The 14,726-nt window shown below is 45.8% G+C and overlaps 1 protein-coding gene across 1 annotated transcript in view; it reads left to right on the forward strand.

Moving 5' to 3' along the window:
• Positions 1–14,726, forward strand: part of BCL2 (BCL2 apoptosis regulator) — a 163,423-nt gene that overhangs the window by 51,302 nt on the left and 97,395 nt on the right. The window lies entirely within an intron of this gene.

A 14,726-nucleotide genomic window follows, 5' to 3' on the forward strand; every position in this document is an offset into this window, starting at 1 on the left:
GTTTGATCAGCAGGGTCAGCAACTACTGATCGGTTAAAAACAAAAACACCTTCACCTTAAAGCCCCTCTGACCATCGTCCCTTATTTTGTACTTGTACGGAGTGCTTTCTGAAAATAATAAGTATATGTGCTCTCATCTTGAGGCAAACCCCGTATTATAGAAATTCGGCGTTGTAAGACTACGTGGGACATTTTAACTTGTTTTTTAGAAAACCCATCGCCACATTCCTTACACGGCATAGAGGCTATAATAAAATATGATTTCCTCCCCGAGCGTGTTTATGTTGCTGTGTGAGCCTCAAAGCTGTTCTTGTTTCACGATCATTTGGCAAATGCACGCTGGGTCGTCCTGCGTGAGGTCAGGCTGCCCCGCATGGCTCCTACGAGGAGCCTGTGGGCTTCGGTGTTGAATAATCCCTTGGGGTCAGAAGTACAGTTCTTGTTCCTCATCTCTTCGGTGAATATTTATTTCGTGCTTCCTGTGGGCCAGGCCCGGTGCTGGTTTGCTCTGAGTCCCCTGTCCCGGGCGGGGGCAGCTGGGGCGGGGGTGCCGTGGCCTCCCTTGGAGGAAGGGGCAATGTCTGGTCCTCGGTGAAGCCAGGAGAGCTTCTTGGAAGCTGAGGCAACAGGAGGCCGCACACGCCGTAGGTACCGGGGTAGATGGGATGATCTCCTAAGTGGACAGACATCCTGCTTTTCCTATTTAACCTTTTCTTGCGCACCAGGATGGAACACTGACTCTCCTAACAGACAAGCTCAAGTGATCGTGGAGACCACTCTCCAGGAGGCAGCCTGGCAAGTGTTTAGACAAGGACAGGCCCCTCGAGGGGGGAGGAGCGCTTCTCTGCACCCTAATTGATTTTTGTGTTCATTCTGCTCTCTTCATTTTTTGTTGGAAAGTAATTTGTAGGGCAAAGTGGCTTTACGGTCCTAGGCGCCGTATTATGTAATACCGGTCTTATCAAGAGATCATTTCTGCATGTTTTGCCTTTTTTTTTTTTACTGATCCAGCTCATGTTTATTTTTCTTTCTCATTTTATTTCTTCTTGTTTATACAATTATTGTTCCTCTTATTCTTCCCGCTTCGTCAATCCCCTCCATTATCTGCCAGGACAATGGGAGGAGATGGGGAGCTCCGTCCAGACCTCCCCCTCACAACCCTTTTTAAAATCAATTGGCCAGACACCTTTAGAAATAGTCACCATTTCCCTAGTGAATCTGTTACATAACGTGGAGCCTTGTTAGTTATAAATCTGATCCTTGAGGAGCTGGGTCATGTTCACTCTTACGGATTGAGGGACCGTACTTGTCTGGGTGTCCCTTTGGGATCTGTGCCATCATCTACCCCTGCTGACCGCCAAAGCGAGCCTGGCTCGGGGACAGAGCTGCTCCTTAGATACGTACGCTGTCATGTACGAAAGTTCTACGGAACAGTTGCTGCTAAAACCTCTTTTTGGTAAAATGGGGATGTGAAGACCTCAATCATGTTCCTCTTAATTGACATAATAAATCTAGGGCTTGGAGATCTACAGGGTATTGGCATGTTCTCACTGACGTTGCCAGGGAACTCGGCCTCTGTGTCCTCAGATGGTACATTGCTGTGTGTGCGCACATGTGTGCCTATGTACGGGATGAGGAACATGAGATAGTCCATTGTTATGGACCAGCAAAGACTGGTTAGGCTTATAGCATAACTAAAAAGGCAAAATGTGTTTACAGCAGCATTAATGTGGCCAGGAACAAAGCAGCTGAGAAGTGGCCAGGCATGATCACAGCACATCTAATAGGTCAGGTTACTGGAACCCCTGAGTCTAAGGGTTTGGTGTTCATCACCATGTTGAGAGATGATGTTTTAATGCAGGAAAGGAGAAGAGGCCGTCTCTGGAGAACGGTAACTGAGACCATTGGGAAGCAGATGTGTGAACTTGAATGTGTCAGTTCTAGGTGCATCCATGGTCTCTTCTCTCTGCAGGGCTGAAGGGAGAGTTCCGTGAAAGGTCACGTCATAAAAACCACGCCATTCTATTCTTTGGGTTTAATATAGATTCACACATGCAGTGGCTTTGTGGATCGTGACTTGCTTCCTCATGGGCACAATTCACATCTGTCTTCGGGAGTCCATCCTGGCTGACCCTGCCACCTGCAACGCAGAAGGGAAGACGCTTGCTGAGTCTGGATGTCTGGTAGCCTAGTGGGTGGGGAAGGGAGCCCCCTGGGTGGCTGTGAGATGTGACCCACGGAAGCCGAAGGCTGGGCTGACAATAAAAGCAAACTGTTTCCCCCCCCCGGGCAGCGCACCGACTGCCCTCAGGAATTCTGCCCCTGATAAAGTGCCAGCCCTTTGTCCCGCTTCCCGCGTGTTCATCCATGTGTTCGCTGTTAGACATGTCATTGCTTTCGGCCAACAAATGGCAAGGTGCTCCCCAGCTGCCCCCGGGGAGCCGTGTGCAAACAGCCCTGTGCAGAGCCCCGTTGCCCACACACCGTGTCTGTCCTCTGTGTTCTGTTTCTCTCTCGCAGGGTGTGCTAGGAACACTAATGCGCTTCCTGCTCTCTCGGCAGCAGGGGTGGGTGCCCTTGCACTAGGTCCCACAGCCATCAATAGGCCTGTTCATGTGGGAGGTGACAGCACAGCTTGCCACCACACTGCAGGCTGCTGGGCTCAATGTGAGCTTTCTTCTTAGAGGGAGCAAAGGCATGGGACTTCCTGTGGCCGGGAAGGGCAGAGCCCACGGCGCAGACGGACGATCCTTGAGCCAGACCTTGGGTGAACACTGAGCGTTTCTCTTCGTGGGTTAAATAAAATTTGATGAGCAAACGTTTGTGATGAAGCCCTGTTGTGAGGTTTTCTGATAATGCATAACCTAATCACCGAAATCTTTGTGAGGCATTGTTTTGCATGTTCGTCTGCAAAGGAAGCTAGTGAGAAGCTCTCTGATGGTCTCTGTTTTCATTATGGTTGATGCTTCATTGCCCGAGTAAATAGGGAAAACTACCATCATCGATGATACAAACCCACAGAAAGTCCCAAAATACTTTATGTCTGATTTTGAGATGGGAACAGCAGGCGAGTGAGCACACAGCACCCAGACCTTCAGACCCTGTGCTTCCTGGTTCCTTCACTCCCTGCTTGGCGGCAGGGCAGCCCTCCCTGAAGACAGCTGGGGACAGTGCCTAGGGAGTGTCTGCTGGAGGGCGGGGGCAGGGCCCGGCCAGGGGGCTTGGAGAAAGCTGACCATGGCATCCCAGGGATATTTCATTTATGCATTTTTAAGATCAAAGTAACACATGTGAGGTTAAAAAGCCAAGGAGTCCGGAAGGCATTTAATAAAATATAATGGCCTCTGTGTTCTCCTCTCTTCCCTTAGGCCCGCTTCCCAGAGGCAACACTGTTTTTCACCCTAACCCACCCGTTTTTAAAGGTCTTCGGGTGATTACCTTCACAGCTTTAAATAAGGTACGCACAGCGTTTGTTCTAGTAACGGTGCAGCGCAGACTGAGGGTCTGACAGCAACGGAAAAGTGTTCTCCCCCAGTTCTGGAGCCAGGAAGTCCTGGATCCAGGTGTGAGCAGGGCCAGGCTGCGCCCCCGACGGCTCCAGGGAAGAGTTCTTCCCCATCTCCTCCAGCGCTGGGGGCGGCCGTCCATCCTTGGCTCCTTGGCTTACAGCCGTATCTCTCCGATCTGTGTCTGTGGTCACAAGCCGCTCTCCCCGCGTGCGTCTGTCATCACATGGTGGTTTGCTCTTCTCACGAGGACACCAACCATTGGGTGAGAGCCCACCCCAGTGACCTCATCTGCACATCTGCAAAGCCCCTGTTTCCACAGAGATCACCCTCACAGGTAGTACCAGGGTCAGGACTCGAATGTATCCTTTTTGGGGGCGGGGGGGGGGGCACACACAATTCCACCTATAACACCACCCTTTCTCAGCGCAGAAGCGCTGGGCTTTGTTGACTTCCCTCTGGGGTACAGGAGGTTTCTCTCCGTTATTTGGCCCCATCTCCCCCCTGAGCTTCTCCCCTCTGTGGTATGTCACCCCTTAAAGGACCTTGCTTAAATTTCAAACAGATTCTTGCAATGTCTTTCTTATTTGGTTAATCATAGAGAGCATCCCTTAAGTACTTATTAAAAGAATGAGAACATTAGCTCTTCTCCCTCCCCTCCCCTCCCCCACCTCCTCGCCCCTGTCAACTAGTGCCAAGTTTGGTAACACCTGGTTTCCTTTTGGTTAGCTGCATGGTTAAATCCTCGGCCATCTGTCATCAGGTGCAGATTCGGTATTTGTCTAAAGCTTCCACAGAGGGGATCTACAGGTGGGAAACCAGTCAACAGGGTTTTCATTCTTAATTATTGTGACCATGTCGGCTGGATTCTGTTGCCTTTGTATGCCCTGTGGGCTTTAATTAAAATGCTTTGTACCAGTGGAAGAAGGACAATGTAATGTATGTTTGTATAGCCTGTTAGAATCTACGTCGTGTTTGACTTCAGATGGCAGCGTACTTTTCTAACTGAGCTTGGAAATCCTTTTTATTAGTACAGCTTTTGAAATCGTTTTGCATTACATACAGAAATGGAGCTTTGTGTCTTATTAGGAAATGTTTGATCACGTGAAATAATACCCACATGGGTCTCTACCCTTTAAAAAACTTTTTAAGTTTATTTATTGATTTCAGAGACAGAGAGAGAGAAGCAGAAACATCGACCGGTTGTTCCACCCGTTCATGCATGCACCAGTTGGTTCTTGTCTGTGCCTTGACTGGGGATCGAACCCACAACCTTGGCATATGGGGATGATGCTCTAATCAACTGAGCTTCCTGGCCAGGGTGGTCTCTACTTTTTATGAGTAGCTAATAGCAGGTTACTAATTCTAAGCCCGTGCTAGTCAAACTCCTGGATTTCAGAGCTTTCTTTTTTCTTTCCTCTTTGTTTCCTTTTCTCTTTTAATTTAAGGACCAATATAGAGATACTAACTTCTTACTGTGCCAAGTTGGGGTATTAGGAAATTAGCTATCACTTACTCTCGCTGGTAAAATAAAGAACACTGAACACCAAAAAAATGGGAAGAACATAATCTCGGAATATATTTCAGTATGTATTTTTAAACACAATGAATTTTAACTTAAAAAAAAATTCATTACCTTTTCTACAATTTCCCATTTTGTGCAGGCTGGTGCAAACCATCCGGAGGAAGGATGTCCTGGGTCAGCCTTGTCTAGTTGATATGTGTTTGGTATTAATGGATGTTGAGCATAACTGTTAATTATGCCACTTACTTTCTGGATTAATGGATTCATTAGAGCTGGGATGGAAGATGCTCAAGACCAAGGGCAGGCTCCATGGGGGCTGGGAAGGTTGGTCACCCTATTTTGTGACCCCTAGCTATAACAGACCCATCCTCCAACTATGTACCCCTTAGTCTAGGCCAACTGAGCCAGCTCACAAATTTGGGGTATTGGACAAGAAAGGAATTTAAGACTTATCATCTTTGCATATGTAGCCTTTGATTAAATCACCCCTTAACTCTATCTTAATTTCTAGAAGTTAAATAACATGGTCACAAAAACGTATCTGCATATATGTATATGCATATATATATATATATATATGTATATATATATAACATATATTTATATTCTAGCAGGGTCATTTTGTAACTGAGCTAATAACTGACAAACTTAAGCATTCAACAGATGCAGAATGATGGCATTTTTACAGTATTCTCAAACTAAATTTAAAACAAAATGAGATTAGTGACTATATTTGTTCCATCAACTATATTTGTTTAATTAACCATCTGGTTTAAGTTCTTTCTCTTCTTAAAGAACATGCAGATTGGGGTAATACCATTACTAAGTTTTTATTACATTCCTCTGCTCCATTCAATGAAATTTAGGTTTAAGAATGTTAATGTTTTAATATGACATTTTTTGAATTCTCCTCAAATAAGAATAAAATTAATTCCTTGTGTGTGTGTGTTTTTGTTTGTCTACTTGTTTGTGTGTGTGTGTGTGTGTGTGTGTTTGAGTAAGAAATTTGGGTGTGTGTGTCCATAATAAATCACAGTTTTAATGGCTGGTCATATTGAGTACATTGTACTGTCCTAGGACCACATGGTTTAAAACATCAGTTGGGTCATCTTTGTACCACCCCTGAGAGGTAGTTAGACTTCGTTTTCCCATGTTTTTTACACAGGGGAAACCCAAGGTTAAGAAGTGAGTAGCCCAAGTTTACTCAGCAAGTGAGTTCCAGAATGAGATAAGGAAGTCCAGCCTCTTAAAACCACATCACCTCTGCTGGCTAGTAAGTGGCACTCTCTGGATCCACATTTTCAACTTTCAGGGTTCACACCAGGCTACGTCAGTTTTTGAAGAACTGAACAGTCCAATGGATCAAACATGGCTGTCCAGTTAGAAGCTCAGCGAGTCATGTCCCTCGAGGCCTCAGGGCTCCAAGAAATGGAGGCAGCGGTGGCTGTCCTGCTCCTGGGCACAGTCCCGTTTTGCTAGAAGAAGACAGTGACACTGAACCCACAGCGCTGCCGAGTTTGCTCTGTTTATCTGAAGGAATGGTCTGCGTGGTGCTATCCTCAGGGCCATCCGTTTCAGGGTGATCCATAACACACAACACAGAAAAGACCCAGCTATATGTTATGGAGCTGGGAAGGACACTGGCTTTACACTGCTCTGTCTCTGTGTCACTGAGCTCTTTGGACCTCAGCTGTGCTAGTGGTAAATGGGGAAAATGACGTCAACTGCCTGAAGGCCAGAGATCAGAATGGACCTCCCCAGGATGTTGATTCTCCTAAATGCGCTAACAGAGGAGTCACACTTGCCACCCTCCACGCCTTAGGTTCACGCACCCCAGAGCGGGGTCCCCTCCGCCCGAAGTCCAGGTGCAGGTGCAGGCAGGGCCCGTGTCCCGTGGCTTTGCACTATTCTCTGTCCTGCTTCCCCCTGCCCTTCAGAAGACCTCCTTCCACCCATCCGGTGGTTTTTGCTGTCGTATAGGGAATGTGCCATCAGGATGGTGCCTTGTGGCAATCCCGTGAAGATCTGATCTTCATCTGAGCTGAAATCTAATACTCACTGTGGACAGCGCAGCTCCAAGGCTTGGACCGCTACAGACGGCCTCTCCTCCAGAAGCCGTATTTGGAATGTATGCATTAATTGAAAATATAAACAATAACATTGGACTTAAAAAAAAAATCTGGCATCAATAACCATCGTCCCCATGGTGAGGCATACTCATCAGAAAGATGGAATTCACTTGGAGCACATTTCGTTTTTTGTCCGGTCATGTTGTACATGGTAATGGTTATAAAACAGAAAAACACCAGGCATCCCTTTAACTCCCAAACAAACATTCTAAATAGTCGGGAGTTCGCTGTACATAAAAGGAAGCTTTCTCTCACGCTGAAGCTTGCCAAACAAATTGTGAGTCCTAAAAGTAAAGCCCAAAGAAAAAATAACTTAAGCTTTCCGTGGGTGGAAAATAAACACTAAGTTTATGTGCATTTCAAGAACGTAAAAGGCACAGGTGGGAAACGAATCCTTCTCGATAAGAAAGAAATGCTTAGTCGTGTGGAAAAAAGAATCCACTCAGCCGGTTTTGGAACTCTGCAAGTCCAGACAGTTTCTTTCTTTCCTTTTTTTTTTTTTTTCTGGTTAGCTGCTCATAGCCACAAATATGTATATTATTTCCTTCTTGCCCACAATTATACTAAGAATCATCTTTCTAATATACTGGGGAATCCCAAATAAAAATCTCATTTTCCTAAAAAACAGGCCGTTCTTTAACTCTAGCAATTAAATTATTCATATCTAGAATCTCAAAAAAAAAAAAATCATAGAGGTCTCTAATGTCAACCTCAAAAAACTCCCCCCCCCCCAATTGATACTGTAAATGGCTTATGTGCTGACGGAGGGGTTTGAAAAAGCCCCTAAAAAGCTCCTCAGAAGGCCTGTCTGCTTCTGTGACACAGTGGTGGGACCACAGAATATTTTAACCCTTTATTGAGCATTGAAATATATTCTTATATGGGAAATGATGGTTATTAACTACCTTGAATATTCTTCTAATGCAAGTCTGTCAGAAGCGTAAACCCAGCAACTTCCTCAGCGGTCAGTAGCGTATCAGGTCCTAGAAGCGTGGAGCCAGGCTGTTTGGGTTCACACTTCCTCTCTGCCCCTTTCTACCTGGTCCTCAATGCTTCCTTTTGCTCATCTGTAAAATGCCAATTACAGACACCTTCCCCCTAAGTGCCGTCATGAGTTAACATGGATCAAGTCCTTAGAACAGTGCCTGGCGTGCACTGTGCACTCTGTAAGCGACATCTATGATTTTTGATAACGAGGAAAACAAAGACGTTCAGGCTGTCTGTCCCAGGAGTCATTCCATTTACTGTTAAAATGGGTTTCTGTTGATGGAGCTGGTATCTGTTGTCTGTGCATTCACTTGAAAAAATTCAGATCTGGAGTAGCAGATGCTGTAGGATGCTGGCTGCTCTCTGTTCTGTTCCAGGCCTGGATCTGGTAGCTTTCTCTGCGCAGGGCCTGTGCAGAGCGGCCCCGGTCAGTTGACTTGCATAGGGGTGGAATGGAAAGACTCCTTTTTATAGGAGCTCTCCCACGAGGACGTGAGTGCATGTGCAGAAAGGGAGTTTGGATGTTCATGAAGCAAGTGAGCCGGTCAGGCAGGAGTCATCAATTCACTTGAAAGTAAATTTTCTGTCAATAAACCATGACGTGAATGATCAAGATTTCACAAGCTCTGTTTCCTTGCAGACTTTCACTTCATTATATATCTAATAATCTCAGTGAACAAAGATTTTATGGGTCTTTTTTGAAGTAGGAGGAAAACTGGCATTACTCCGATTTCAGAAATAAAAGATTGAGAGAGACATAAATTCACCCTTGTAACTGGTTTTTTTTTTGTTTTGTTTTGTTTTTAATTTCCAGATGGTAAACCTAAGGCTAAAGTTCACTACCTAACACTGACTAAAAAATGACATTTAAATATAAAATGTCCTCCTTAGTCACTCATTTTCTTAAGTTACACAGTCATGGTTGACTTTTAAATGCTAAAATTAACAATTTCCCCTTCTACCAATATCAAAAGTCCATGGTATCCATAAACTGAATTGCATATTAATTACTATAGAGAGCACTAGATATCTTCTCAAGCCCGTGGTTTCTTTTGATTGATTACTCATGGAGCTGTTGATATGGTTGTTGACTACTATTAATTGTCGTTGGCATATTGTTGTCATTTTTAATATTTTACTTGGATTTAGGGACTACATGTTGCCTTAAAAATTCCTTAAAAATAAAAACAATAATTCTGCTAGTAAGTGGAATAGATCCCTTAACTAGTGTTCAAAATACCTCAAAAATTACAATAAAGAAGTCTGAGTTTTAAAATTTGGATGACTGAGAGAGAAATATGAAAAAGAGCTCTCTGCGAGTTCACCAACTGATTAAACCGAAGAAAGTTTCCTTTCCTTATTAGAGCCCCAGCAGTTTTGAATGGTCTGTGTCTTTGTATATAAAATGGCAGATGTGCCACTCCCCATCACCATCATCATATTAACCGCACTTGTGCCCATCACAGATCTCACGAAACATCATCAAGCGAATCTATATGCGAAAGAAGCCAATAAATTCTGACATTAAATGATCGTACAAAACTTGGCAGATACATTATTTGCAATAGTCAGTACCAGAATTTGGGGCTCATTACGTGATTAACTGATTCAGTTTTCATTACATAAAAATCGTCACTTCATTCACAGTGAGGGAGTTCAAAAATTCCCTGTCTTCTTTCCATCCACGGAGGAGCGAATATTTTGATGGGAAAACAAAGGCTCACTTTGTGTGCTTCCTTGCGGCGGTGGCAAGAGTCTCGGCCTCTAATTTCAGATATGCAAATTCTTGGTTTAATATGTAATTCAGCATGCTTCTATTGAGGGCCTCTTTGTGGAGGGAGTATCATACGCGAGCAGGAGTATGTGTTTTGGAGTCAAACTGTTCTTGGCTCAAATCCTGGCTCAGCTACTTGCTTGCTGTGTGGCCTTGGGCTTCCTCGTCTTTCAAACACCAACCCACGGAGTTCCGTAGGAGTTAAGTGCAAGGCTGAGGTAGGAGGGTACAGCCTTTGGTGGGTGCTCTAGTCATTTTTCTTGCCCACGGGGGGTCCACCGTGGTAACCCTTGTCCACAGCGTGGGTAGGGAGACACAGCAGAGGAGTTAGAAAACACCCCTGCCCTTAGGGAACCAAACGCGTTGTCCTGTGAAATCCCAGGCCAGCCCCTTCACTGCAGGGGTGTTGGTTAACAGCTGTTAAATTCAGGGTTGACCTTTACCTTCTTGTTATTTCTAAGAGCACTTCCAGCTCTGACCTTCTGGGAGTCTATGCTGTTATGAAGCAACAGGTTAAAGAATAACAAACTAATAATAGGGTGTTACCTGGACGCATCGGCCACAACGATACAGCGTGAAGGACGAGTGAATTGGTCTTATGCGACAGATTGGATGTGATTAGCCACAAATCAGAAATTACTCGAAGGTAGCGTGCTTGGCTCTGTCCTCTACCAAACACTAGTTCCTTAGGATGGAAACAGGTGTTCATTGAGAAAAGGTTTCTGAAATCACTTGGGAATTGCTGACTTCAGCAGGTGCCTTTCCTGCAGGCCTTCTCAGAACCTCTCCTGGGCTCATGTCCGTCATGATTCCAGAAATGGGGGAGTCTAGGAATTGTACGAAGCATTTCCCCAGTGTATTTCATCGTGGAATCAGAATGACGTTGCACCCAAGTAAACATCTTGCCGGGCTATTACTTGATGGGAGTTATTTCTCAAAGATGCTGCTCTGTGGTTTTAGACCAGGACGATGGTTCAGTAAGGATGCCACTGACTCAAGCCACTGAGGGTGCTGAGCATCAGCCACTCGCTCGATCCCTTCGAGCCAGGGATGAGTAAGATCTGTCCTTGGAACACGTCTGGCGGCGGGCCTTTGGGTGTGGCCTCGTCTGCATGGCTAAGAGTGGGGGTGCCCAAGGAGACAGCATCCCACCGGACTCAGCTGAGGGTGAAGAGCCCTGGGTTTCTACCTTGCATGTCTGTTTCTGTGTCCCTCTCTAATGCCTTTATCATGATATTTGCATCCTGTTCACCTCAGAGAAATTCTGAAGAGAACACGAACCTGCAAGGCCCCACCTGGGAGTTTCGTTTGGAAGATTTTACAGAATTGACTCTGAGCTTTAGCTTCGGGGACATCGCCTCACCACCCCTTCGACACTCAGCTGTAACGTCAAAACATAATCTAAGGGGAGGAGCCTGAAAAAACAAACCCCACACGTGGGCAGCCCGCTTCTTTAGGAGCAGCATGATCGTAAACTGTTGGTCGAACCTGCTGGCGGAATCTGTGTTTGAATATCTTATTGGTGAAATCGGAGCAGGTTTTGCTGAGGGCAGATTCTCCCGGGACAAGCCTTTCTTCCCACCAGTCCGATCTGTCTCTGCTTCATCACTGGCTTTTTCCGCCTGTTAGGCCTTAGGAAACGTTTTGGCAGGTTGCGCCGTTATTTTGCTCGTGTTGTGAGTAGCATTTCTCTGACCTTTTGTTATTTACTGAAAAAGTCCGGCGTGTTTTCTTTTAAGGGAAGCGTGAAACTGAAGGGGAGTCAGGGAGCACAGGCTGACTTTGGTATCAGAAGACTCACTTCAAGCTGCTTGGCTCCAAGTAGACTTTTAAAGTCCAGGGGTCGTTGGCCTCCTTGTTTCTTATTCTCAGGATTTTAAGAGGTCTTTTGGGGGGAGGTTTTTTTTTTTTCCACTAAAGCAGATATGTGTAAGGTTAGCCATTGATTTAAAACAGTTCACATCTAAAGCACGACCCTCTAAGAGTTTTCTTCTCACATCTTGGGCATAGTGGGTCGGCCAAAGCCTCTCCTGTTTCGAATAGGGATGTGACCTATTTCGGGGAAAACAGACCCCTTTTCAGTACTGGCCTTTACTTTCTGATCATGTCTAAGAGCACTTCCAGATCTGATGTCCTGGGAGTCTATGATACCATGAAGCAGAATGTTCAAGAACAGCAGCCTGGATTCGAACTCTAGGCTGGCAGACAGGGCAGCCCTCATCCTGACCTCTCATAGCCCTCGGGAAGCCACATGGTAGAGTTGATGACGTCATTCCAGACACTCAGCATCACACAGGGGCTCTCTCTTCTCTGTTTACCTGTGCCCGTCATACCTGTCTCCTTGGTGCTTCTCTGCCTTTGCCCCAGTGAAGGATGCACAATCATTTCAGGATGACTTACAGGGAGAAAGGAAGTACCAAGATCCCGTTACATCTTTGGAGATGAGAAAATGAGTGTGTGTATGTCTATTTGCGTAGAGACCTTTGTTCCTGTCTTCCCATCTAACTTCTTACCGGCTGGTCTCTTTCTACCTAGGAAAAGTCAACAGGAATCATGTCTCTTCATTGGGATTCTTGTAGCTCTTGCTAGAGTTCAGACACCACTCAAAATTTTGTCGTGTGTATTCCCCTAGACAAACATAAAGTGATCTTGACACACATGTCATTTCATAATAACCTAGGTGTTTGAGAATTGCCACAGTCTAACAACGGGCCATTACTTTGGACATGTTTCATTCATTTTTTCAGTCATTCAGTCAACAAATACTGCACTGTCCCCAGTGTTGGAGACACACTGGTAAACAGGGACAAGCTGCCCATGGAGCATATTCATATGTGAATGCAGAGATACAGACGATAAATAAGTAAGCCAGGAAGTAAGGATGATGTCAGATAATGGGGGTGGGGACATACGCGTTGCAATCAGTGTTACAGCAGATGTTGCTTTGGCCCCAGACCTATAAGATGAAGAGGAGCCATGAGAAGTCCCAGAGTTGATTTTTGGTGAGCAAAATCTGCCCTCAGGGTACAGAACGATTTCATCACCACCAGGAAACTCCCTTGTCCCAGGGCACGTTAGTGTATGAGAATAGCCTGCTTCCCGTCTGGGTCATGTTCTGTTCTGTTTTGTTTTCTTAATTTCATTTATTTTTTTAGAGAGCAGGGGAAGGAGGGAGAAAGAGAGGGAAAGAAACATCAATGGGTGAGAGAAACATTGATCGGTTGCCTCTCGCACGCCCCCAGCTGGGGACCTGGTCCACAACCCAGGCCTGTGCCATGACTGGGAATCAAACCAGCAACCTTTAAGTTCACAGGCTGGCGCTCAATCCACTGAGCCACTCCAGCCAGGGCTGGGTCATACTCTGATTCCATAGGGACGTTGGATAAGTCTCTAAAATCTATTATTTGGTTTGACTGTTTGAATGAATAATTGACTTATGGTGAAGATCCCTGGTCTGATTTGTATGAAGAGCACCTCCAAGCTCAGAACAAAGAAACACAGGTGTGAATAAATAGCCCGACCTCATCATGGCAGCCCAGCAGTTGATACCCAGTCATGGGACCTCAGAAAACCCAAACACTTTCTGTTGCCACTGCCTTTGGGGACTTTATATGGGGCTTTTACTATGATATTTCTTGAAGATGGCCAAGGAAGAAAACGCCCCAGTGATGGATAAATAGGTTACCTGACGAGCAGGTACATGCCTCACAGCAAAGAGGACAAGTGATCGAAACACTCCCCTTCAGTTTATAGGGAAGAAAGTTTTAGGACGTGCAGTGAGCAGGAAGAACTTGAGGTGCAAGTAAAAGGGAAACAGCTATAAACAGATTGAGAGAGACAGCGGGTTTAAGGAAAAACATCTGCCTGTGCATCTGACATCCAAGAGCTGCATCTGGAGCCCAGGATCAGCCTTGTAATGCTTCAGAAAGGAATGCGGAGGGGCCCAGCGCAGGAGCCAGAGTTGCTCTTCGCTTGCGATTCTCTGTTCGCTTTGCCCAGAGCACTGCCAGGGACTGACGAAGTAAACTCAGAGGGTCCCGTTTCTGGATGCTGAAGAAGCATTCCGCAGACGCTAACTTTAGAACGGCATTTTACCGGTATTGTTCCAGACACATGGGTTCAAATGAGCCTATTTATTTATGTATTGAGAGAAGAACATGGCTGTGGGAAACATCAATCGGTTGCCTCCCGAACGCTCCCTGACTGGGGATCAAACCCACACCCTAGGTATGTGCCCTGACTGAGACCCTCTGGTGAACGGGACGGCACTCTGACAAACTGGGCCGCCTAGCCAAGGGCAGATGAGCCCCTGTAGTGTGCCCAGTGAAACCTCTGGAAATCTCGAGATGGACTCTTCAAAGATTATGCATTTCAAGTAGCAGCTTTCAGCATTAGAGAAGCTGGAGACCAGAAGGAAGGAGCAGATCACAGTCTTATGAAGCCTCAGAAGCTATCTAGAGCCCTTTCTCAATGTCAGATTCTACGTAAAATGTGTCAGCTAAGCCCCTTAGCATGAGCACTATCTTTTCTCAGGCGTCATGGGTGTGTATCTGTAGGCACAGCCCAAGAGGCTAATTTAAAGAAAATAGAGAGCAGGTATTCTGCACAGATAGGCTGTTTCTTGATCCCTCCCCACACAGACTTCACAGTGGGACGCCAGCACCTGCAGACTTCACGGTCAGTGCTTTTTCCCCTGAAGAACGGAAACAACCCAATCCGTGTTACCTGAAGGCTGCCATGCTGAGTTGGAGCAGGCGGTCCTAAATGACTGTAGATGACTTTTCTGGAAATTTCCCTCCCTAGCT

The sequence above is a fragment of the Furipterus horrens genome, unplaced genomic scaffold (assembly GCF_987537825.1).
Source record: "Furipterus horrens unplaced genomic scaffold, mFurHor1.1.pri manual_scaffold_8, whole genome shotgun sequence".
In the NCBI taxonomy this organism is placed as follows: domain Eukaryota; kingdom Metazoa; phylum Chordata; class Mammalia; order Chiroptera; family Furipteridae; genus Furipterus; species Furipterus horrens.